The following is a 25,553-nucleotide window of genomic DNA, read 5'->3' as shown; positions in this document are numbered from 1 at the left end:
CCATCCCAGTTTAACTCCCCCCCCCCACTAAAAATTGGAATAATTCCAAGCAAAACATTGGGCTATATCCAACTACCATTTAAACAATTCTGTGCTTTCCTTTTTTATCTACATTATATACTATTAACTCTTTTGTATGTGCAATGCTTTGTAACATTCAATTAGATGAAACAATGCAACCTAGAGCAAACCACTTTTGAATCAATGTACCTCAAATGAGCTAACTTAAGGATGCTTCCAAAATCTGAGGCTCATGATTCCCATAGGACTGAAATTTGTAGCCACTTTGGTGCCACCATGTCTTCCACCAACTACACTTCCTAGAAATCCATAGGTTGCATGGTGCAAGAGAAGATGGGAGGGGCATATCTCCACTCTCTTTCCCACCTCCTTCTGGCTCCTGCACCAAATCAGCTGGCAGCAAGGCCCAAGGGGCAATCAGCATCGGTTGCTTTGGAACTAAGGCCAAAAGCTGAAGTCTCTTAAGGAGATTTGGTGCTGGCCAGTTAGGGAAGAAGACAGGAACAACTTGGATGGCTGATATCAAAGTAGGACTGACTAAGGGCACTGGTGGTCAAAGGATGGGCCCTCTCCCTCCCTGGAATGGGGGTGCAGTTTTCCTTGGGATTCAGGTCTCCCTCTGTTCCACTCGCTATTCCACAGGTCAGCCAAGGAGAAGGAAGAGATGGTGGTGGAGGCTTCATCAAGACTCTCCTTAGGGTTGGGAGGCAAAGGGGAAACAAGGCAAGAAGAATGTTGAATGGACCCAGAGTTCTCCGGTTTATTTTCTGAACAATTCTAAACTGGAAGCAAGATGGTGGCATATAAATTTAATTAATTAATTAAATAAATTCTAAGAGTGAAAATCTGGCGATCCACCAAGGCAAAACTATCACAGCCATCCAAGGGCTTCCCTTTTCACTCATCATCCATCGATTCATTCCCCAGTAGAGAATGAAGAGAAAGGGATACTGTGGGAGACCCCATACAAGTCGTATTCATTTTGCTAGCCCTTAACGCCTATAAGCTTCTCTTATCAGTTAATCTGCTGGCAAAGAACGAATCAGAATGTCAAGAACAATTCTCAATGACTTAATTGAGCCAACTGGGACGACTCTGCATGTGACCAACCGATTTGGTAAATTTGTTTGGAAGGCTGGATTAGTAGAATAATGTTTCCAGAGAAAGGGGCTACCACCAGGCAGCAGTGTCTCTCTTGTGACAGTGTGGCTTTTAACCATTTTTCAGCTGAATTTCAAAAGTGACTTTCAGAGGTTTTGAAGGCCACACAATGGATGCTTGGAGAAACATGCAAGCTTCAGGCTGCCCACCCAAAAGGCCAAACCAGCAATCAAAATTTAAATATCCAGGTGTCTGGTCTGGTTGGCACGAATATTCTGACTTTCTCTCAGTTACCCAGATGAGGATGAAATAAAGGATGATAGAGAAAGAAAAATGGGCTGGGAAATGAAAAGACCAAGCAAGAAAGAGAGGAAAAAAAGAATACAATTGACAACCACAACTGAGCCCAAAATTTATGTTGCTAAGAATAGAGAAATGAATTCAGACCCGGGTCGATAGAGATGCTCTGATCCAGCCAGGCAGCCTCGTCTCACCCAAAAACCTCCTGAGCAACTGCCCGCTGAACTTTTATTCACCTCCTCTTTCAGAATACCAAATACAACATTACATAAACCCCATCAATCTCAAAAAATAGGATACATAGTGATAATTGGATACATAGTGAGAACTACTCAGGTGCCTATGAGATCATTACAAAAACAAGATACTAAAAGATATATGTGAAAGCTTTATCATAGCGTTTCGCAAACCTCCCACATGCCATTCTATGTGAACCAGGAGAGTGTGCTCATCACTGTAATTCACGTAGAGGCCGATAAGAAACGTTTGGGAAAGCTGAAGGTTGAGAGGCCAAAAAATGGCCGTTCCCACATCTAAGTGAAAAATTTGTTAAGGGAGTTTTGTCCCATCTTACAACTTTTCTTCCCACATTCGTTAAGTGAATCACGGCAGTCGCTAAATTAGTGACATGGTTTTTAAGTGAAACTGGCTGCCCCATTGACATTGCTTGTCAGAAGGTTGCAAAAGGAGACCATGTGACCACAGGACACTGCAACCTCGGTAAATGTGAGTCAGTTGTCAAGCATCCGAATGTAAATCATGTGACCACCGGGGGTGCTACAACAGTCATAAGTGTGAAAAATGATCATAAGTCACTTTTTTCAGTGCTGTTGTAGCTTTGAATGGTCGCTAAATAAACTGTTGTAAGTCGAGGACTACCTGCGATCTATTTAATAGGATTATGAGAAGTCAGAAGAGGGAAATCAGTTATATATCCCAGAGTGCCTAGGAGGAATATAAATATGATAGGAAGGGAGAAAGAGAAGAATAGGAAGAAGTAATGGTTAACAAAATAACAGACAATTTACCAGTTTAATCCAAACTATTCTTCATGGGATAAAGGATGTATATATTATGCATTCTTGTGAGAAAGAAAAGTTCCAGAGAAAGGACTTTAAAGATTAGAAAAGTTCAACATAACATTACTTGAAGAAGTTTCTGTTCAAACTCTTTCTTAAAGAAGCTGAACAGCACAACTGGATTTAAGACACTGCATGGATGTAAAATATAGAAAGCTCATTAATCTCATCCAAGCAACTGGTGATTACTCATAATTCCACTGACTTAACTTTCATTAGGTATATATTTGTGGAATAATGCCAGTCAGAAAAATGTGCAATAGCTGGGATAAGTGCATCAAACTGTTTCATCGCTGCCCGTTGTTTTTAGCTCTGCAGGAAATAAATTCATCAATTATTGTTTTCCACACTCTTTCTTCCTAACAAAACAGAAGGACTCAGTGGATGATGCTATATCCACCAGGCCTCTTCCTTTTAGAAGGAAATGATTATTGTAGGGGCTATGGGTTATTTCTCATATTAAAGCAGGGGTGTCAAACTGCCAGCCAGATGCATCATGCTGAAACCGCACCCACCCCAGCACCTGCAATGGGGAAAAAGTCACGATATGTCACAACACGTCATGTGACGTTGCGAGTTTGACATTCCTGCATTAAAGCATCTAACAGCGTTTTGGCCAACTTGTATGTTGAACTAATACTCATACATTATGTGCAATTTTAAAATTGTCATGGACAAATTCGGAAAGATATGAAAAAGGAAAGTAATATTTAAGGTTGTAGAATCAGAATAAAGCATACATAGCCTTAGTTTTGGCTGCTGTGTTTAAAATTGATCTGTAAAATCACTAATGCCATTCCTATGCAGTTTTGGAGAAGAAGGCCAAGTTGCTTTTTGGAGGACAGACAGAAAGGTTAACATATTATAGTTAAAAGTATGTGAAATGACACACATCTGAAGAAATGTCTTGGTGAACACGTGTTCAATAAAGCTAGAATCTAAAATTAGCCGACTGCAACATATTTAGAAAAGCTCATCTTTTTAGCTGTTTTCTCTCAATTCTTCGATTTCCCTTCCAATTCAAAACAGAACTAGTAAAAAAATATATTAAGCTTGCTTTCTTGCCCTTTCTAATTGATCAAATATCTAATTTTACCCTGGTTCTTCATCTATGTATTATGTATTATGTATCTGCTGCAATCAAAACTCAACCCCTTTTTTTTAGGGTTGATATGCATAAAAACGGATGAGACTTCACTTATATGGTCATGATTACCCCAAAGGTGCTTTTTCACAAGGCAACTGGACCAGCTCTGGATGGTCAGAGCTGAAGAAGCTTCTTGGATGAGAAGCGAAATCTCTTCAAAGAAAAACAAGAAAGTCCAGTTGCCTCCTGAAAAAACACCTTTGGAACAACCATGGAACCTCCATGGACATATGGTCATGACCATTATCTTCATTTCAGAGCTATGTTTTCATAGCCATGCAAAAACTGACTTGGCAGTCCACATATTTGAGAGCAAGCCATTTCAAAGAAGGAGAGCCACAACTGAGAAGGTCTCATTACATGGTTATTGCAGGTAGGTCACCTTCAGCAGGTATTCTCTCTTATAGTCTCAACAAATGAAAAGATTTGAGTTTATTTATTGATTTACTTATCCTATTTAGGGACCGCCCATCTCTCTCATAGAGTGACTCTGGGCAGTGTACAACCAGCCAGAAAAACGTAAAAGTTCTATATAAATATTACTATAAAAGCAGTTAAAAACAATAATTAAAAATCAGAATTAAAATGTGCTCTCCATCCTCATAAAGTGAAAACCAATACTTGAATTTGGTGTGAGTTGGTGATTCCATCCATCATATTCTGGACATCCTGAGACATTTCTGGATATTCTGACTTAATGTTAAAAGGTAAAGGTAAAGTTTCCCCCGCACATACATGCTAGTCGTTTCCGACTCTAGGGGCCGGTGATCATCTCCGTTTCAAAGCCAGCGTTTGTCCGAGGACGTCTCATTGGTCATGTGGTCAGCATGACTAGACGCCAAAGGCGCACAGAAGGCTGTTATCTTCCCACCGTAGTGGTCCCTATTTTTCTACTTGCATTTTTACGTGCTTTTGAACTGCTAGGTTGGCAGAAGCTGGGATGAGTAACAGGCGCTCACTCTGTTAAGTGGCACTCGGGATTCAACCCACCAAACTACCGAACTTCTGACAAGCTCAGCGTCCTAACCCAGTGAGCTACCGCATCCCTGACTTAACGTTAGGGACAGCCAATATATCCACCACCTCATTCCAGTATTTTGACAATGTATTTTTCTTGGCATATGTAAAAGTTTATTCTGAACAAATGTGGCATAACCTGACGCTTCTTTATGCTAGAAGGAAGAATTTCAACTTGGGTGTTTTGGAGTGATATTAAAGCAAAACTCCCACTGTTTTTTTTTAAAGACAGAAAATAAACCTTACCTCAGAGTGAGAGATTTTTTTTAGAAATGTAGGCCTATATGAAAAGTTCACGTTTTTATTATTTTTTTCTTATTCATTTTTCCCTTCTTTTTCCCCCAGGAGCTTTTTGATAAAAAATATTATTGGGCTCATAATAAATATATTGGATGCTGAACTTTGGCAGAAATAGTAAAAGTTGTGTTAAGAGGATTCTTCTTCTTTTTTACTATCTTCTTTTTCTTTCTACCATTGCAGGAGTCTAACTTATTAATGCTGAAAAGCAGGGAAAATTCAATGATCAAAGCAGCACCCCAGAGACGTTTTCACTTGGGGCTTTTTCTCCTTTACCTATTCTGTAGAGACACATTTTGTTCTCTGTGTGTCCCGAGGAGGCACCTTCTTTTGAATAGCTGCATTTGAGAGATCAGGGGGGGAAACACCTTGAAACCTACCTGTTTGATGTCTTGGATGCAGGTTATGATTCTGACAGTCTTTGCAGCCCTCATACCGAGTATGTTAAAATCAAACAAGCCATTATACTGATTGGACTTATAAGGCACCTTAAAAAATTAATAAAAATAATAGAGTGGCAATTTTGAAAGGAGTCAGATAAGCCAATGGACTTCTGGCATAGAGATGTAAAGGAGGATAAAACCTTAAAAGGACACATTATAAGGCAAAGTACGATAAAAGTACGGAATTCTACAAAGGGAATAATAAGCCCAACAATTTCACCTGTAGCTTTTCCCTCAAAGGCATTTCATGTTGGAAATAATTACCATAAGAAAAATGTAATTACATATGCAGATATGATTCTTCGTTCGGATTCTATGAAGAGATTGAAAACACAGCAAATACCATTCAGTGAAGGCTGGAACATAACATAGTTGATGTATTTACAAGTAGCCAGAAAAGAAAAAGAAATACAGGTAGTCCTCAACTTACGACCACAACTGTGCCTGGAATTTATGTTGCTAACTGAGAAATTTTTTAAGGGTGTTTTGTCACATTTATGACTTTTCTTGCCACATTGGTTAAGTGAATCACTGCAGTTGTTAAACTAGTAACATGGTTGTTAAGTGAAAATGGCTTCCTCATTGACTTTTCTTGTCAGAAGGTCACAAAAAGGGATAACATGGCCTTGGGACACTGCAACCATCATAAAAATGAACTAGTTGTCAAGCAGCCGAATGTAAATTACGTAACCATGGGGATGCTGCTATGGTCGTAAGTGTGAAAAATGGTCATAAGTCACTTTTTTCAGTGCTGTTGTAACTTTGAACAGTCACTAAATGAACTGTTGTAAGTCAAGAACGACCTGTAGAAGGAAGGAGGGACATTAAAGCAAAACAAAATAGATTTTGAAATTTAATTTAATTTAATTTAATTTAATAATTTGATTTCTATACCACCCTTCTCCCGAAGGACTCAGGGCAGTGAACAGGGCAATACACAATAAAAATATTATACAAAAATTAAAAAGCCATTAAACATTATGCCCTTAAAATTAATACATATTACAATTAAAACTATTTATAAAAACTCAACCCCATCCCGTCAGACCAGGCCAGCTTGTTCGAAAAAATGCTCATACAAAACCAACACCGTCTATAATGCTGCACATATAAAATTTACTCACATAGGATATAGAGACAGAACAAATAAAAAAACTCTATGATAAAATGGATGCAAAACTTTAAGGATAAGTTGCAACACACCAGTGAGAAGAGTTATGGGCTAAATCTATAAAATTTACCCCAATTAATAATCTAAAAGAAAATGTTTTACAAAATGTTTTACAAATGGTATAGCACTCCATCAATAATATCTAAGAAAGACAAAGTATACAGTAATAAATCTTGGAAGTGTCATGAAACAGAAGGAATGTTTTATCACATGCAGTGAACATCAAACAAAAGAAAACCCTTCAGAGTATCGGAAGGACATTCATACATAGTATAATGCAGGAAATCTTGGAGTTTAAATTTGAAATGAATATACAACTTTTCCTACCAGGTGTAATCTCCGAAAAAAAATCATGAGATATATGCTTATGGCAAGAGAATAATATATGCTCAACACTGGAAGAAAGACACAATTTCAGCAAGGTGATTGGGAACTTAAACTTGAAGAATATGCAACAATAGCAGAACTAATACAGTATATACATTATTGAAGTGTAACTACATTTAAGCAGGAACACAGTATATCCCAAGGGACGCGGTGGCTCAGTGGGTTAGGACGCTGAGCTTGTCAATCAGAAGGTCGGCAGTTTGGTGGGTCGAATCCCGAGTGCCGCGTAACAGAGTGAGCACCTGTTGCTCGTCCCAGCTTCTGCCAACCTAGCAGTTCGAAAGCACGTAAAAATGCAAGTAGAAAAATAGGGACCGCTAAGGTGGGAAGGTAACAGCGTTCCGTGCGCCTTTGGCGTCTAGTCATGCCGGCCACATGACCACGGAGAGGTCCTCGGACAAACGCTGGCTCTTCGGCTTTGAAACGGAGATGAGCACCAGCCCCTAGAGTTGGAAATGACTAACGTGCAGGGGAACCTTTACCTTTACCTTTTTAAAGTATATCCCAGCCACACAAAACATCACACAGAATGATATATTATGACCACTTACAGTCTGGCTTCTAAGGGGACCTAAATGGGTAGAAATATTGTGAATGAGCAGATGTATAAAAAAAGAGAAGTCAAAAACTCAGTAGTCCTTTTTTATTTTCCTTCTCTTTCTCCTTCCTTCTCTTTTTTTGGTATTTTAATTCTTGTCAGATTTGCTCCATTTATCTATATTCTTCTTTCAGTGAAATATTATGTAGTTTAAAATCAAATTCACTTTGTTCTGAGCCTCAGTGGTTCTTTTTTCAACATTATACTCAATTTTGGATGAAAAAGTCAAATAATTTTATGCTCGTAATATTGATATCCTGAATTGTAATTAATATCAGGGTCCGCAACATACTTTTCCTACCAGACCAGATAGAATGGGCTGATGTAATGGGGCAAAGATGGTTCCCTTATCCTTCAGTACAAGGTATTGCATAGTGGTAATAGGTTATTAGCAGACTAATTTTTCAAGTATCAAGAAAAACCTGATAACAATAAAACATAAACAGACTCAGTTACCTAAAGAGTAATTAACATTCTTTACTGGATATGAAGGAATTGCAACTTTGGGGCTTCTAGTAGTCAAATAAATGTCCAATTGCAAGAAGCTCAGTACCTTGATATCTGCAGGATATTCCCCCGTGTCTCTAAAGCTTTTATTCTAACATTATATGTAAGGAAAGCATCAGCTTAATGAAATAGGTTTATACATGAATTTATACACCACATGTCCCATGCAGAAAGGAGGGATCTACAAGGTAGATGTTCTCCCTGAAAAAATTTATGTCCAGAGTTTTAATAAATTATCTTGACATATATTTGCAGAAATGCACAGATCAGGGATTTTACTTAGAGTTGAAAATGTGTAAGTTAGTCGGGGCTGTTGATTTTGATTTTCACAGCAAAAAAGACCCACATGCTCATAGCATTTTGGAATTCTCCTTTGTAGCCCTTTCTAGAATTATCATGCCACAATGCAATGTTTTATAACCACACAGTTGTCTCAAGAAATTCTGCAAAGACTCATTAGACTCTAAGAAGCATCTTTAACAGCTCTTAGCATGGGGAAGCATGTTTGCTACAAAAGGATTATTAATAATAACAAAAAGCCGATGGCACCAGTCATCTTACATATTTTGAAAAAGGAAATCGTGTTTTTTTCCTGGAGAAAGTTGAATACTCATCAAATTCCATACCAATTAGCATTTGTTCCACGGTGGATCTCCTGGGACTGAAAACTATAAAGTATTCCCAAGAGCATCCATGAAAAATCATTTTACATTCCTAGAACAAAAGAGGTATAGGCACTCATAACAAGAATGAAGAGCATCAGCAGTTTCATAATTGTATGGTTAAGTCTGTGAAGGTGTGGGTTTTCTCCTTAAGTAATATAATTCACAGTCATCGTTCAGTGGAATTGGTCTTCCCAACTGATTGCACCGTATACTTTTAATACAGCTGGGGAAAAAGGTGACTGCATTCCATAAATTTGAAGATCATTCTGAAACTTGTAAAGCAATCTGTACAATGTCCTCTATTCCTCAAAAAAAAATATCTTTGAATGTATCAGAGCTATTATGAGTAAGGAAAGAAACAAAATGCAAGAAACATTTCAGAGTAGACACTGACCATGAATAAGAGAAATAGCTTTGTTACGTATTACTCCTGTGCTCATACTGACTGCAGTTTGGTGCCATTTAAGGCATTATCTTAACTACCAATAATTGAACAACAAAAACTTGATTTTAAAACCCACAACTATAATCCAATACATCCCATAGGTAATATTTATATTTCCCAACTGAAATTCAATTGTTGTGGGGAACAATATATATATATTTATACCTTGCTTTACATTGTCCTCCAAAATAATATGATTCTCAGCTCTGTACCTGCATTTCACAGTCCTACTGTCAGATGTTCAAAGACAGAGAAACCATAATCAATACAGGTATTGAGATTATATATATACTTCTCATCTGAATTCTTTGTATATAATGGGTCAGCAACTATGGCCCCTTTACAACCTGTAGACTTCAACTTCCAGAATTCCTCAGCCAGCCAGAATTCTGGGACTTGAAGTTCACAAATCGTAAAGTGACCAAGGTTGGGGACTTCTGGCCTAGAGTACAAGCATAGGAAAACAGCATGAACATAGTATTTCTTTCCAAATATACAGTACTTATAGATTCTGAATATAGGCAGAAATGTCATAGTGTCTCTAGAAAGATTACCAGAAGCTTGGAAAGCCACACTCAACCCTGCAATAATATTGAACAGATGAAGCAATGTTTTTTACTTATAATATTGGGAAATAAAGGAAATCTATTCTGACTCTCCTTTAGAAGGACAGATACTGAAACTGAAGCTCAAATGCTTTGGCCATCTAATGAGAAGAGAGGATGAGATGGTTAGATAGGGTGATCAATGCAATGAACATGAATTTGGGCAAACTCTAGAAGAGTGTGAAGGACAGGGGTATATGCTATGGTCCATGGGGTCAGACACAACTTAACAACCGAACAACAATACTGGGGAAAATAGATGTATTTTCCTATTGGTTTGAAGAGAATATTGTTCAGGGTTTTATTAAAGGAAAAGAGAATTTAGAAAAAAAAATATTCTGGGTAGACTGTGGTGCTCTTAGATTTATAGCAAGGTGACCAAGAGTCAATATCCTGTCTTATGTTATAATCATCTGCAGCCTCTGGGTATTTTAAACTTCTATTAATTATAAATAGAAAATATAATCCTTCCCAGGGTGGTTGCTGCTAGTGACATGTTCTGATCTTTGCTGGATAAATTTTATGCTCATCCCGAAGAAATTGACAATCTGCTTCTCTTCCCACAAATTTGGTGGATAATTTTGGAAAGGCAGTTCTTCTCTGTATAAACCACCTTTCCATGTTCCTATAAAGTTTTATATAATAATTCATGGGCAAAGGACAGTAGCTCAGTTCCAGATTACTTGTTTTCTTGGGAATCTGCCTTTCCAGGGAGATTTCAGTCTGATTTCCATGCTTAGAAAAGCACTTTCAGTCAAAATAGGCAGCATTTAGAACAATGGTTTCATTCATCATTTTTCTTTTTTGCAAAAATCCTATTTTCCCTTCAGAGTCTATCCCCACTTTGGTTTGCAAGCCTGGTGGCAGTGTAAAGCTGCTTTTAATAAACCAGTCCTTTAGAATTTTTGGATTTTCATTTCCAGAATTTTCAGATAAATTGTCTTTGAATCTGAAATATAGTTCAGAGTTCTCCAACCTTTCCAACTTAGTGGCCCAGAAGGAAAGGGAGGAGCAGGGAAATGTGTGTGTGCATGTCTCACACCCATGCAAATGGGTCACTGGCATGTGTGTGCATGCACAAGCAAGCTGCTAGGCCTGCGTGATACTTTCTAATTCTTTGGGATTAGATCAGAAACGAACTCCTGTATAGTAACTGAAATGAAATATAATTAATATATTTACTTTCAACCATGAATGTAATCATTTATCTCCCATTCTGCTATATTAAAGATTTATAGCAACTTTTGGAAGCCTTTGTTGATTGTACTCTGGTTTAAATATGTTCAGTCTAATATGTTCAGTGGCTTCAGAGACTAAAATAATATATTAAATATTATTAAATAACTACATAAATCTTCATCAAGGGCATACAAGTGAGTCTTGCCCCTGCTGGGTAGAGTTAATCTTACAAACAATATTTTGTGATTTTACAGTTCAGTATTTTGTCAGTAGTTTAACCAAAAACATGAACATAATGAGTTTGGAATTCTAGCTATAAAACTTACATCGATCTAAGAGAAAGTCTCCATGTATTCAGCAAATTCACAAGTTCGTCAGCTTTCAACCACTCATTTACTGACTGTTCAAAGTTAGGATGACCCTGAAGAAAATTGCGAGGACATGAATGGTCCTTGCACTTACAACTGTCAGTGTCCTTGCTGTCACATAATCATGATTTGGACACTATATAATTTATAATTGTTGCAGCATCCTAAAGTCACACAATCACCTTCATGAGACCTTCCCAGGTAGCTTCCCTCAAGCAAATTCAGTAGGGAAGCTGGATTCATTCAATGATTGTGTGATTTGATTAACAATCATGGCAAAAAAGGTTTAAAATTGAGTGCCAGTTACTTAATTTTTATTTTTTAATTTTAATTCCATTTATATCCCGCCCTTCTCCGAAGACTCAGGGTGGCTTACAAGCTTAGCAGTAGCCTTCATTCTATGTATATGCCTGCTTATTAGGGCTTTCACACACACCCCCAAGCGGCATTATTACAAAGTCAGCTTAATTGCCCCCAACAATCTGGGTCCTCATTTTACCTACCTCGGAAGGATGGAAGGCTGAGTCAACCTTAATGAAAGCATCTCTTAGCAACAGAAACTCCAGTCTAATTGTGGTCATAAGTCAAGGACTACTTTTATTTATACTAGTCTTAAGATGCTGATAGTATGTTTTGCAGTAGTGGGATCAAACCATTGATGATTCTGCAGAGTTACATGAGGAACATGAGATAGTCCTATGAGATAGTCATTGATAAGTAAGCCTCCTTCTCCCTCTCCTTCTCCTTCTCCTTCTCCTTCTCATCGTCATCATCATCATCATCATCATCATCATCATCATCATCATTGATTCAGATGAATAGAATTGCTGAAAAACACATTATATATCTGCTTTCCCAATGCTAGTGTCTTTTCTATGTGTTGGGCCTCCAAGAATTCCTCACCAGTGTGAAAATTATAAATTCTAGAAGTATGTTAAATTAGATGTTTGGGGTGGCTGATATACAAAGTACTTCCACCTTCCAAAAGTATTAGAAATATATTCTCCTGAGAGATAGAGTCTCAAGGTGTTGAATTTTAGGGATCATTGAGGGAAGCTTTAGTTAATGAAGGCTCATGTCCTTATAACAAAGCCTTTATTATCTGATTATTTTTTCCCATTAAATACTCATATTTAAAGCTCATATTAGTTAAAACTTAAAATAAGTTTATTCATCTTTCTTCCCCATGGCACATTTTCCAATTCATCTATCACAGGAAACATTTTAGTTCTGTCTGTCAGAACACGGCATATTAAAGAAAATTATGTCTTGCTTTTTTAATGTTTCTCAAGGATTCTGTATTAAGCTATTAATATCAGCATCTGAAACTACTGTACTAACAAGAGCCACAATTAAATAACTAAAAATAAGTTTTTGACAGTTGTATTCCAAGCAAATACAATATGTTTATTATGATGATGATTATGGTTCTATAAAAATAAAAAGGCTTGGTTTTTTTATTAACATTGACTAAAAGCATTAAAAGGGGAAAAAGTGACAACTTGTGAAGACAATAAAAGACAAACATTGTAAAAAATTGTGATTTCTTTTTTGAAGCTCTTACAAACAGCTATAAAGTGAAATTATTTTTCAAGTCCTACAGTTTTATGAGAGCATGAAATAAACGTATTTGTTTCAGTATTGAAATATGTTTCTCCTTTGCTGCTAACTTGTTATAATAATTAAATATGTGTTTTAGATGTAGGCTACATACTGTAGTCGATTCAGATTATCTTTTTACACACCTACAGCATAGTAGGGGGGCAACATTCATTACGTGAAGTCCAATTGTAGATGTCAGAGTGACTCCAGAATAACATGATAACAGAGATTCCAGAAGATAAAACTTATATGTTCCTGTATTTGGTTTCCCAATTTGTGTAATATCTGTAGAGAGCCCTGGTGCCATTTACCCTGAAACAAGGGTAAATACTGGATTATTTAATAAGTTGTTTCAATTTGATATTACTTGATCATATTACAAGTAGTCCTTGACTTACAATCATTTGTTTAGTGACCATTCAAAGTTACAACGGCTCTGAAAAAAGTGACTTATGACTTGTTTTTCACACTTACAACCATTGCAGCATCCCCTGGTCATGTGATCAAAATCTGGACGCATGGCAACTGGCATGTTATTTTGACCGTTGCAGTGTCCCAGGATCATGTGATCACCTTTTCCTGACTTTCTGATAAGCAATGTCAATGAGGCAGCCAGATTCATTTGGCAAATGTGTTACTAACTTAACAACTGCAGTGATTCACTTAACAACTATGGCAAGAAAGGTCATAAAATAGGGCAAAATTTACTTAACATCTGTCTTGCTTAGCAACAGAAATTTTGGGCCCAATTGTTGTAAGTAAAGGGCTATCTGCAGTGGTAGGATTCAAATATGTGAACAATTGTTTCTCTGTGTGGATGCAACTTCTGGAAGTCTGTTCTGGGCCTGGGCAACAAAAAATTAGCTACTGGTTCTGCCGACGTGGTGCGAACTGGCTGAATCCCATCACTGGCTATCTGTATCCTATTTTATTTGCAACAAAATCTTAGGTATTCCAGTTTCAAATAGCATGTACCATCTTATTTAAAAAAAGTGCTTTCCCTCTTTTAAAGAATAGGCATTCCTGTATATATTTTCAGGTGCCACATGACATTTTCACACCATAAGGGAAATGATAGCAGACACCTGGCCACCTCAGCCCACCCTACTTAATATTAATTCATACATAAATGTGCAGGCCTTTTCCTCCCCACAAAAAACACACGTGCACGCGCGCGCACACACACACACCTGCTGGGGTAAATGTCCCGAGAAGGGCAAAGAAACAAGACCGCCCATTAACTCTACAGATCAGGCAGGGTCACAGGTGTCTGACTAGCAGTATCAGCTTTTTAAAAGGAAGGTCAGCAACTCCTGAGCACCAGAATGAGGGAAAAAATTATGTGAAAACTGATCAAGGACCAGGGGCCGAGCTGCAGGTTTTGCAGGCTCAGCTTTCAGTAGAAGTGACTAAAGTGGCAGAAGGAAAGGAAAAGAGAAGCCATATCCAATAACAAATTCACAACAGAGAAAAAGGAAGTTCTTGACTTGTCGGCCTGTTATTTTTATATATATATATATGAATGAACAAATCATTTGTTATTGTCCAAGTCCAGATCACAGCAGCTAGAACAACCTTTGACAATCTGAAAGCACAATCCGAAAATGCAACACAAATTGCATTAATTTAGTGCAGACATGTCAAACACAAAGCCCGGGGGCCGGATCCGGCCCGCGAAGTAGTTTCATGTGGCCCATGAAGCCATCTTGGAAACAGTGAGGGAACAGCCCCCACTGCCTTGGCCCTGGCCCAGAGACCCTCCTTCTGCCAGAGACCCTCAGATCTGTCCCACTCCTGCCCAGGCGCCCATAGGCACCCTTGATGCGAACGATGTAGAGCTGGCCACGCCCACCCAGTAGGCCATACACACTTTAGCCACGCCCACGCAGTAGGCCACGCCCACCCTGGCCATACCCACCCAGCCCCTTGAGGGCAACCGCAATGCTGATGCGGCCCTCAATGAAATTGAGTTTGACACCCCTGATTTAGTGAATAGCCTACTTCTCCTGTCTAATCTGAATGTAGCTTGTACAAGTAATTTCTTTTTAGGAAACATTTTAAATATTCTATATTGGTCAGAATAGCCAACAAACATTTTCCCCTGGGAATTCTTTTAGGCTTTTTCATCTTTGAGAGTAAGGAGGAATGAATAGGGCAAACAGAATTTCTCTTCTTTCCTCATTGTTCAACCTCAGATTTCTGTATTGTACTTTGAATTACACCTGGTAACACATGGGGAAACCTGAACATGTGCTTGGGTGCATTCATCTAAGTAAACACATCTTCTTCAGTTGCGCGTGATTTTCCCAGATGCAATGCATTTCTGTGAATTGTTTTCCCTAACACACACATTTCTGCATGCCATTCCTCTTATACATACTTTGACATATGTTCATGTACTTTCTTTCCCTTCCCTTCCTTTTTTTGTTGTTGTTTGTGAGACTAATTTTGAATAATAAGCTTATTTATGAGCAATACTAAGAACTTGGGAAATGCAACTCTCCTTGTAGGAACACGTTTTCCAGGTAAATCTGTAAGTCACAATGCTTTGCACAGAATAATTTTCATTCACACATTGATAAGAAAAATAAATTCCTGCAGTGACTTCTCTCAAAATAAAAGAATAGTTGTTATGCAGAGCCAGAACAATATACAGATCAGATTCCTTGGCTAATTTCATGTTCTCCATTTTTGTTGTGGTTTGTCAAAACAGTACCAAGCAACCATCGCAACATTTTCCCACATTAATATCCTGTATGGCAGGTGTGCCAAACTGACGACTCTCAGGTTGGATGTATCAGATGCAGAGCATGCCCACTCCAGCTCCACAAAGGCAGAAAACATTGTGATACATCACAATATGTCATGTGATGCAATCGAGTTTGACACCCATGCTGTACGGGATAGAGGGTGGGAGACTAGGGATAAGGGTATAGGGCCTCCTGTTTGAGCAGAGGGTTGGACTAGAAAATCTCCAAGGTCCCTTCCAGCTCTATTCTGATTGATTGATTGATTGATCGACTAAGACTTCACTGTTAGCTACTTCAACAGCAGTCACAACTGTTCAAGTGGCAATCTATTCTTTATCTATTTAAGGACTCTGTTTAAATCCATCCTTTCTGAGTCTGTTCCAATAGATTATGGAAAGTGGCTTGAATCTTAAAGAAACAAAACATGTGAAATTGTTAAAGCTTAAATACAAAGTAAAACATCACTGAAATCCCAAAGAATTGTATTGTAACTCATCTTCTAAGTTACAATAACAGTGACTTCTGAAATCAACAGTCCTGTTTGCCTATGCAATGAAGCCATGTGTATTGAGGGCTCTCCTGACAATTTTAACATCTAGGCCGGTTCTTAAAAAGGGATACTGTCCCTCAGTTTTTCATATGTGGCCTTTTTGTTGATACAAATGCCTTAGGTTAAGCCCAGAAAACAACTGGCAACCACTACAACCTTTCAAGGGAAGTTCATCCCAGGAAATGTATTAGGTGGCAGATAAACTACAACATGTTATTGCTACACTCTTGGGTAAATAGCAAAATTCTGGAGGTGGAATGTCATTACTCTGTGTTCAGAGATTGGGATGGAATCTGGTGTTGAGCTGCAGGAGAAGTGAAACAGTTGTGTAACCTTGAGTCCCTTATGGCAGAGGTGTCAAACTGCTGGCCCGCAGGCCGGATGCGTCATGCGGAAGCCGTGCCCGCCCCGTTGCCAGCAATGGCAAAACAGTGCCGATATGTTGCATGATGTCACGTGAAGTTGCGAGTTTGACACGTCTGCCTTATGGGGAGGAAGAAGCTGAAGGGAGATCCTCCCTAACACTTAACAGAACTTATTTAGTAGTTATGCAACATGTGTTTGAGTCTGGCACGATTCCTGTCTGTAGGCGAGCTACAATAAACATACCACTCTCACCAGCTCACAGTATAGGTCAGCGGTGGGATTCAAATATGTGAAAAACCAGTTTTTTGTGTGGATGCCACTTCTGGAAGTCCATTCTGGGCCTGGGCGACAAAAAATTAGCTACCGGTTCTGCCAAAGTGGTGCGAACCGGCTGAATCCCACCACTGGTGTTGGTGCTGCTTCCTTGCATATGACAGAGCTGCATAGTTTCCAGCATCTCCTCAGAGTCCAAACTCATATTGCTGTAATATGATTCCTAAAATGGCACTTCACATTTTGTCATATAGGAGAACTTGGCAGCCAAGATATTTCTTGACTGAAGCCTGCTTACAGTGTCTGAATAGGAAGCAAACATACAGGTTTCCTTGTTTACAGTCCTCAACTTATGACCACAACTGACTCCAACATTTCTGTTGCTAAGTGAGACAGACAGTATGTTAAGTAATTTTTGTCCCATTTTATGACCTTTCTTGCCACAGCTGTTAAGTGAGTCTTTGCAGTTGTTAAGTTAGTGATATAGCTGTTAATTGAATCTGGCTTCCCCTTTAATTTTGTTTCTTAGAAGGTGACAAAAGATGATCACATGATCTTGGAACACTGCAACCATCATAAATATGAACCAGTTGCCAAGTATTTGAATTTTGAGCACATGAATATGGGGATGCTGCAACAGTTGTAAGTGTGAAAAATGGTCATAATCACTTTTCAGTATAGTTGTAACTTTCAATGGTCGCTAAAGGAACTGTTGTACGTCAAGGACTACCTGTATTTTTCCTTGCAAAACTCCACATTGACTCCTACACTGGTCACCCAAAATGGGACACAGATGAAACCCAAAGGGATGGCATTTACCGTATAAATTTCCGTTTTTATTTAGATAATAGCTCCACTTTACATAATTTCTACCTTGTTGCCTAATTCATTCTATTTGATTTTTCAGTTATAGATTGACAAGTCTATAGTGATCACAACTATAATTTTTACAGTTGATCACTTTACTCATTTTCAACTTATCAGCATCTGTAAGAAGAGGGCATTTTATCTGTATTCTTTTGTATGCTCTCCCTCTCTCCTTCCATAATAGTAATTTTGAACATATTCCTTGGCCATGTCATAACTAAGTAAAATTCAACACCCTTCATCTAATATAAGAGAATTTCACCTAGATTTTCCAGTTCCATTTTTTTATTAAACTGAATGTGAATAATTAAAACAAGTGAAGAAGAAGTAGCACTTTTTCCTAATATAACTAAAACTAGGATCAGCATACTGTCTGTTGACAGTGTTCACAGAATCATGGAGATAAGAAGGACCATTTGAGACTATCAGTATTGGGATCCAAATTATTTATTTTATTTTATTTTATTTTAATTCCATTTATATCCCGCCCTTCTCCGAAGACTCAGGGCGGCTTACAAGCTTAGCAGTAGCCTTCATTCTATGTATATGCCTGCTTGTTAGGGCTTTCACACACACACCCCCAAGCGGCATTATTACAAAGTCAGCTTATTGCCCCCAACAATCTGGGGTTGCTGGGTATAGACAGATGACTGTCTATACCCAGCAAAGAGAAACGGAATTGGTTAAATGAACATGAAATTACTTTCACTATTATGAAGGGTTTTCCCCCATCACATCCACCTATAACCTGAGAGTATTCTAGGAGAAATACAGAACAGGATATCATGTTGTTGAGAGTTGGCACCCTTGCAATTCTTCCACCATTCCAGCTATATATAGAGTTACAGTATATATAAAAGAAAGGCTATTCTCTTTTTTACCACAGGAGAGAGGAGAAAGGAGAGAGAGGGAGGGGAGAGGAGAGGAGAAAAGAGGAGGGAAGGGAAGGGAAGGGAAGGGAAGGGAAGGGAAGAGAAGAAAAGAGAAGAGAAGAGAAGAGAAGAGAAGAGAAGAGAAGAGAAGAGAAGAGAAGAGAAGAGAAGAGAAGAGAAGAGAAGAGAAGGCCCAGACTAGTTAAATGAACTTCTGGAGCTGAGGATGAACTTAAACCCCTGCCTCTCCAGTTCTAGTCTAATATTTTATGCACTACACCACACTGGCTTTCTGTCAGGTTTTACCTTTGTTCAATCAAGTTTATGCAGCAGTTCCTGATATGGATCTTTGAGCAGCTATAAGAAACCAATGATCTGTGCAATTGCACTTTACTGTCTACCTATCATAAATGTAGGCTGTCATTTAAGATAGAGGAAGAAGACCATGGAAGACATGCTCACTCTTTAAATTCAGCTAATGATATGTTTCAGCTCTTATTTATATCTTTGGGAATTATTGTACCATGGGGGGGAGAGTATGTTTTGCCCAGTTCCTGATATGTGTGCTGAATAAAAAAAGAAGAAGAAATAAAGTATAATATGTTTAAGGAGGAGGAGAGACTTGTAAAATGCTTTTGAATGGACCTCCTTCTTTATCATCTCTGACTGTGGTGGTATTTCAGAAGAAACCAGAAGAGGATATTTATGGCAGGTGCAACACTACTTAGCAACTAATCTCACATGCCTGACTGTTAACATGAAATATGGATTTTAATAATCCCAGCTTGGTGAGAAATGTGAGCCTGCCTGGTGGGGATATGATTAGCCACACTCTGTAAGATTAATTGAGATGTACAATGCAAGCTTCCATCCCGAGAGCTCCAAGCTGGTCTGATTATGCAAGAGACCACATCATAACAGCTGTATCTTTCACAGAATATGACAAAGATAAATCATGTCCTCTATCTTGACTAACAATAGCCCTCTCTTGGTTATGAGTCAATGAGAACAACAATGACAATAATAATAATAACGATCTTGCTTCAACCTACAGCCTTCATAGGTACAAGACTACTACTCCCATGCCCCTCAACCAAATAGTATCAAATAGCATTCTGGATGTGGTTGATGGGAAGGGCTTTCAGTTGGAGACAGGTGGTACAATCGATCAGTCAATGAATAGAATGGGTCTATTCTATTCAGAAAGAGTATATGAGCCTTTAAATTCCACTGATCTGGTGATACAACAAATGGACATTTCTAATACTGAACTGCATTGTTGTTTCTTCAATAAATCTGGGCAATGCTTTAATTTAATTTGTCAGACTCAAAGATTATCTACCTCCAATATAATATTTTTGATAAAAAATTTGACATAATTCATGGATATTCTAATTCTAGGTCTTATAAGTACAGTCTATGCATAATGAAAGGTTCCTTGGGGATTGCTAAGTGAAACAGTTGCTTCACTTAGTGACCGCAACCAGGACAGCCAGAACTGCCATCTGCTAAGTGGGGCAATCATGTGATACTTTGCTTAATATTCACTTCACTTAGTGACAGAATTGCCAGTTCCAATTAGGGTAATTAAATGAGGACTATCTGTACTAGTGTTTAGATGTGTGAGACAATGTGTATATGTGAAATGAATAAAATTTAACAACTCATGGAAAAACAGAATGACATGAATTTAAACCTATACTCTCATTTTCCATGTTTTCTAGTCTACAGCTAATAAATACCATGACTACATTATAGATTTAAACAGGTTTGATTGACATTATGTGTAATCCACATAACGTGGGCTGAACAACTACAGTAATTCCACACAGTAAACAATTACCTTGTTTACAGATTGATTTAGTCCATTTTAAATCACCCCAACATACTTACACATTTTTTACAAACAGATGTACGCTGCTTCAATTCTAAGCAGCTCATCAATGGCAAATACAAAAGACTAAATTAGCAATATTGTGAAATGGAAGCAAAAATCATCAGAATATATCATAATATTTCGAATGCTAGCAATTTGTAACCCGCTAAACACAAACATCATCAGATCCTTTCATCACGTCTCTCAGGTGTCTCTGACTACTCACAGTCCCTGAATGTACATTGGCAAAGCCACATTTTCAAACATTTTATGAATAGGAGTGAGATTGCAAATCTTATATGTGATGGGAAAGGTGTTCCATAGGAAAAGACCCCTTGCAAAAAATGCTTTTCTCCAATACCAGACTTAGCAGGAATTGCAGACTTTCAACAAGCAATCTTTGCAGGTCTGGGATAACTTGACCACCTTATAGGGGTACACATCCCATGTAAGTTGTTAAAGTAATAACTTACACCCAGAATTACATCTGCATTACTTCATTTTCTCAGTGTGCACCTGCTTTGAATAATAAACTAACAAAACAGGCTGAATTCATACAACACGCAGAGCCATACACACACACAAAAATGTCAAATTTATACATATCAACCTTAGCATGTGGACAAAAATTTACCTTCCGATGATTTCACTTGAAGTGGTTAATTGACACTACCTAACTGAGTAATGAAACATCTGCAAGCAAACAACCAAGCACAGCAAACACCAAGGACTCTACTATACAATCCTGAGCTACAGATATTTAATCTTGATACTTGGTCTCTTCTATTGTATAGAAACAGACACCAAATTTAAAAAGATGCTTTTGAATTAAAAGGAGTAGATTGTAGTTGGACGTTAGGAAAAAGTTCTTAAGAGAAAGAGGTCTTCAACAGTGGAGCAGACTGACTTGGAAGTGACGAATTATCTTTCATTGAATCTGGAGGGTGGATGGCTTTACTGTATATCAAGGATAATATAGTAAGAGATTCCTGCAGTTGGAAAAAATTTAAACTGTATAATTTCTAAGGTCCTTTTCAACTCTTACTTTCTATGAATCTATAACAGTCCAATTTGGCTTTTCTATGCACTTACGGTACTCTTTCATTTTGTACTGTATATAAATGTGCAGAGTTCCCCAACATTTATGGCTTTATGGACTAGCAGGGGAGGAGATGGTCCATGCAAGTGCCCGGCAAGCACCTGCACAGTTCTATTTGTATGTGGACCTGCTGCTCATGCAAATGGAGCACATGTGTGTGGATGCTGCTTATGTGAAGATGCGCATGCACACATGCGTGCTCACCAGCCATTTCTGCGGCCCAGTTACAAAGCCCTCACGACCCACTATTGGGCCAGGGCCCACAGGCTTAAATGTTTGTGGTAAGTGCATATCCAACCAAGCCACACTATATATCACCTACCTTGGGAGCAGAGTATCCTGTTTAAATTTAAATTCTCTTGGCTAAAATCACATTCTTGGTTTTATCAAAAAATAGTTATTTGGATCTCAGTCAGCCTTTTTGGATAATTCACTTTGTGGTTGATGAGTATGATTTACCCTGGCTCCTTATTTGCAAAAAATGAATTAGCAGGATGTAAGAAATTCTTATGAAGAAAGACCAACTAATCAGGGATGTTTAGAATGAAAGAGAATAATTGCAAGGATATAATACTGTTCTTTAAATCCCTGAATGGATATCATACTGGAAAAGGTCATGACCCATTTCAGAGACCATGGGATGCAGGATGGAGAATAAGATGTAATCATGCATTGAAAGGTGCCTTGAACAGCAATAACTACGATGTGTAATAAAGCTAATTGGGTATAATACTGTAATCAGCAGACCACTCATGCAGGTACATCTGCCAATTTCCCAGTGAACATGGAGCTACGGGTCCTTGTTTTATCATTCTGAAGATTTCATTACAAAACCTTTGCCCCGTTTTCATTCTCTTTACAATAAATATCACTATTCTAGCTTTTTAAAGGCAAACATTCCATAATCCAAATCCTAATGCTAACATTGTGTTTGCAGGTTATAGAAATATTTCTCTTTCCTATACTTTTCACAGTTAGCTTTCTTTTGCATTTTGTAAAACTTTTAGAAAGATTTCTAGTGCTGCATTCAGAACTGCCTTGGTACTATCTGGGACTGGAAAGCAATGCATTGCTGCTGTTAAGCATTGGAGAGGGAGATTATTTGTTTATTGTCCTTCTAAATCATTATTTAACAGGCACTGATTGTCATGTCACATAATTAAGTGATTAAATCCATTTTGGCAGCTTCAATGTTTCTATAGCATAACAGGAGAGATTTGCCTTATAGGGCTGTTAACAATATATTCAATTAAGCAGGGTTATTTAATTAGCTCCATGGTGCACTTTACACTGCTCTTCAGGCAAAGATACAAACATTACATGCTTCCATAGCTTGGGTCGACTGAAACTTTGAGTCATAATATACAAGCCTGTTTATAGAAAATTAAACAAAGGACAAACTGCACACACTTATCATTAAGTAATTATGCTGAGTAAATAAGAATCATCCTGCACCAGTTTCTTAAGTCTGCTTATTGAACAAAGCCAGGCATTTATATTTCACAAACAATATAGGAGCCAGACAGGAAAGGAGAAAAAAAAATGCTAGAAAAATAATATTTCTCAACTCTCTTCTTTTTTGTGACATAGACAACTCTTATAAACCTATAAGCCTGGAGGAATGTTGTCCATGGGGTCACGATGGGTTGGACATGACTTTGCAACTAACAACAACAACAACATAAACCTTTAGCAGTAGAGTTAGAAAGTAAGTACAGATAGTCCTTGAAATATGACCACAATTGAGCCTGAAATTTCTGTTGCTAAGTGAGACATTTGTTAAGTGAATTTTGCCCCATTTAACAAACTTCCTTGCTACAATTATTAAGTGATTTACTGCAGTTGCTAAATTAGTAACATGATTGTTAAGTGAATCTGGTGTGGGAAGTTAGCCCCCCCCCAGAAAAGGAAATATTAAAAAGGCAGACAAGCATGCCCAGTTTTTCTTAATAACCCCAAGTCTCCCTCCCCCAAGCAGAAACCAGCTCTGTAGAAATGCAGATATCATAATCGTTCCAGAAAGACTGGCACCAGGAAGCTTAAAGCTGATGGGATTAGAAAGACAAAGATCCCTAGAACTAACAACCCCTCACCCAAAAAAATCTAACACAGGACATAGCCATCAGCCACAGCTCCAGGGAAGCAGGATATGTCCTTTAGGACACAATCGGATTAACCCAACACCATCAGAATACCAGAAAGGCACACTGAACCTGAGGTCAAAGTTCATGCCACAGGAACAACTCCCAACACAAAAGCCCCAAAAGGTATAAAAACCCATGACTCCTGCTCCATGTGGTCAGCTTTCTGAGAGCCACATTTCTGTCTGGCTCTGCTCTTCAATAAGCTCTTTCTAAAGCAGTCTCCATTTTGTTTATTCCCAGCTTGGACCGGATGAAGATTTTTCTTTCAACAGTAGCTTCCCTATTGACTTTGTTTGTCAGAAGGTCACAAAAGGTGATCACATGATCCTGGAACAGTGCAACTGTCATAAATATGAGTCAGCTGCCAAGTGACTGAGTTTTGATTACATGACCATGGGGATGCAGTAACGATCATAAGTGTAAAAAATGGTCATAAGTCTTTTTTTTCAGTGCCATTATAACTTCGAACAGTCATTAAGTGAACTGTTATAAGTAAAGGGCTATGTATAAAAGTAAGCTGATGGAAATTAAGATTCAACATTATGCATGTTGTCAAGATAATTCTTTCTTCTACTAATACTATGGTAGTAAGATATTTTTATTCCTGAAATGTTAAATTGGAGGGTGGGTGGATGGAACAGGGCATTTTTTAAAAGTTAGAGCTTTGTGTTGTAACATAGAAAAATCAAGATTTTACTCAAAATAAAATATTTAACAATCCCCTCAACCCATAAGTAGCTTTTGTCTCAGTTGAAAGATCTATGACCTGTGATGATTTTTTAATGCAGTCCAAAAGCCACAAGACTTAAATTTGGTGGGAATGCATACACATTTTATGCCTTAATTTAATTCAGACTGGTTATTTATATATGAAATAGAATAGTTGTGGGACAGAAGATTGCTAAGAGCTGTAAATGTTAGAGCTTAATGTGGAAGCTTTAGGCTAGTGTTGTTTTTTTAAAAAAAATCTTTCTACAATTGTGGACCTTTAAATAAATATTCAGAAATCGCATGATCGCCTTCTTAACTTTTCATCTTTAAGAGTATGGCAAATAAAAATAATAATTATAAATGCATTTATTTCCCAACTCTACATTTTAAAAGTCATTTTAGATTAAATGTGAACATAATCTCACATTAAATAATTATTTAACACTTGAGGCAGGGACTGAAGTAATGAGTGAGATTTATTGCATAAAGCACATTTTGAGAATCACTGCGGTAGAATATCAAGGAAGAGTCACCCAACAAAGAAGGAAAAAGGACAAACTATTCATTCCAAGTTTTTAAAATATGTACCAGTATTTGCAACCTGTCCCTCAGATTATTGTTGAATTGTTGAAGGAGAGTTAGGGTAGGTGTTTGATATTTCTTCATTAAAAGCTAAAGGTAAAGGTTCCCCCGTACATGCGTGCTAGTTGTTTCCAACTCTAAGAGCCAGTGCTCATCTCCGTTTCAAAGCCGAAGAGCCAGCGCTTGTCCGAGGACGTCTCCGTGGTCATGTGGCCGGCATGACTAGATGCCAAAGGCGCACAAAACACTGTTACCTTCCCACCCTAGTGGTCCCTATTTTTCTACTTGCATTTTTACGTGCTTTCAAACTGCTAGGTTGGCAGAAGCTGGGACTTTCCCATAATAACATTATTGACAAAGGTTGGAAGCAACTTTTTAAGATACATCCTTATTTGGTAAGCACAGCTTTCTTCTTTTCTACCTTGTGCAGGTGAACAGGTTGTCATCTTCAATCAACTGGGTTTTTTTATGTTATCTCTAAACAAGGGAGCGATGGACCTCAGAGAAGAAGGTCCAGATCGGGAGAAAGGA

This window comes from Vipera ursinii (genome assembly GCF_947247035.1).
Source record: "Vipera ursinii genome assembly, chromosome: 4".
Taxonomy (NCBI): Eukaryota; Metazoa; Chordata; class Lepidosauria; order Squamata; family Viperidae; genus Vipera; species Vipera ursinii.
The sequence above is the reverse complement of the archived record's forward strand: the minus strand, read 5'-3'. Positions refer to the sequence as shown.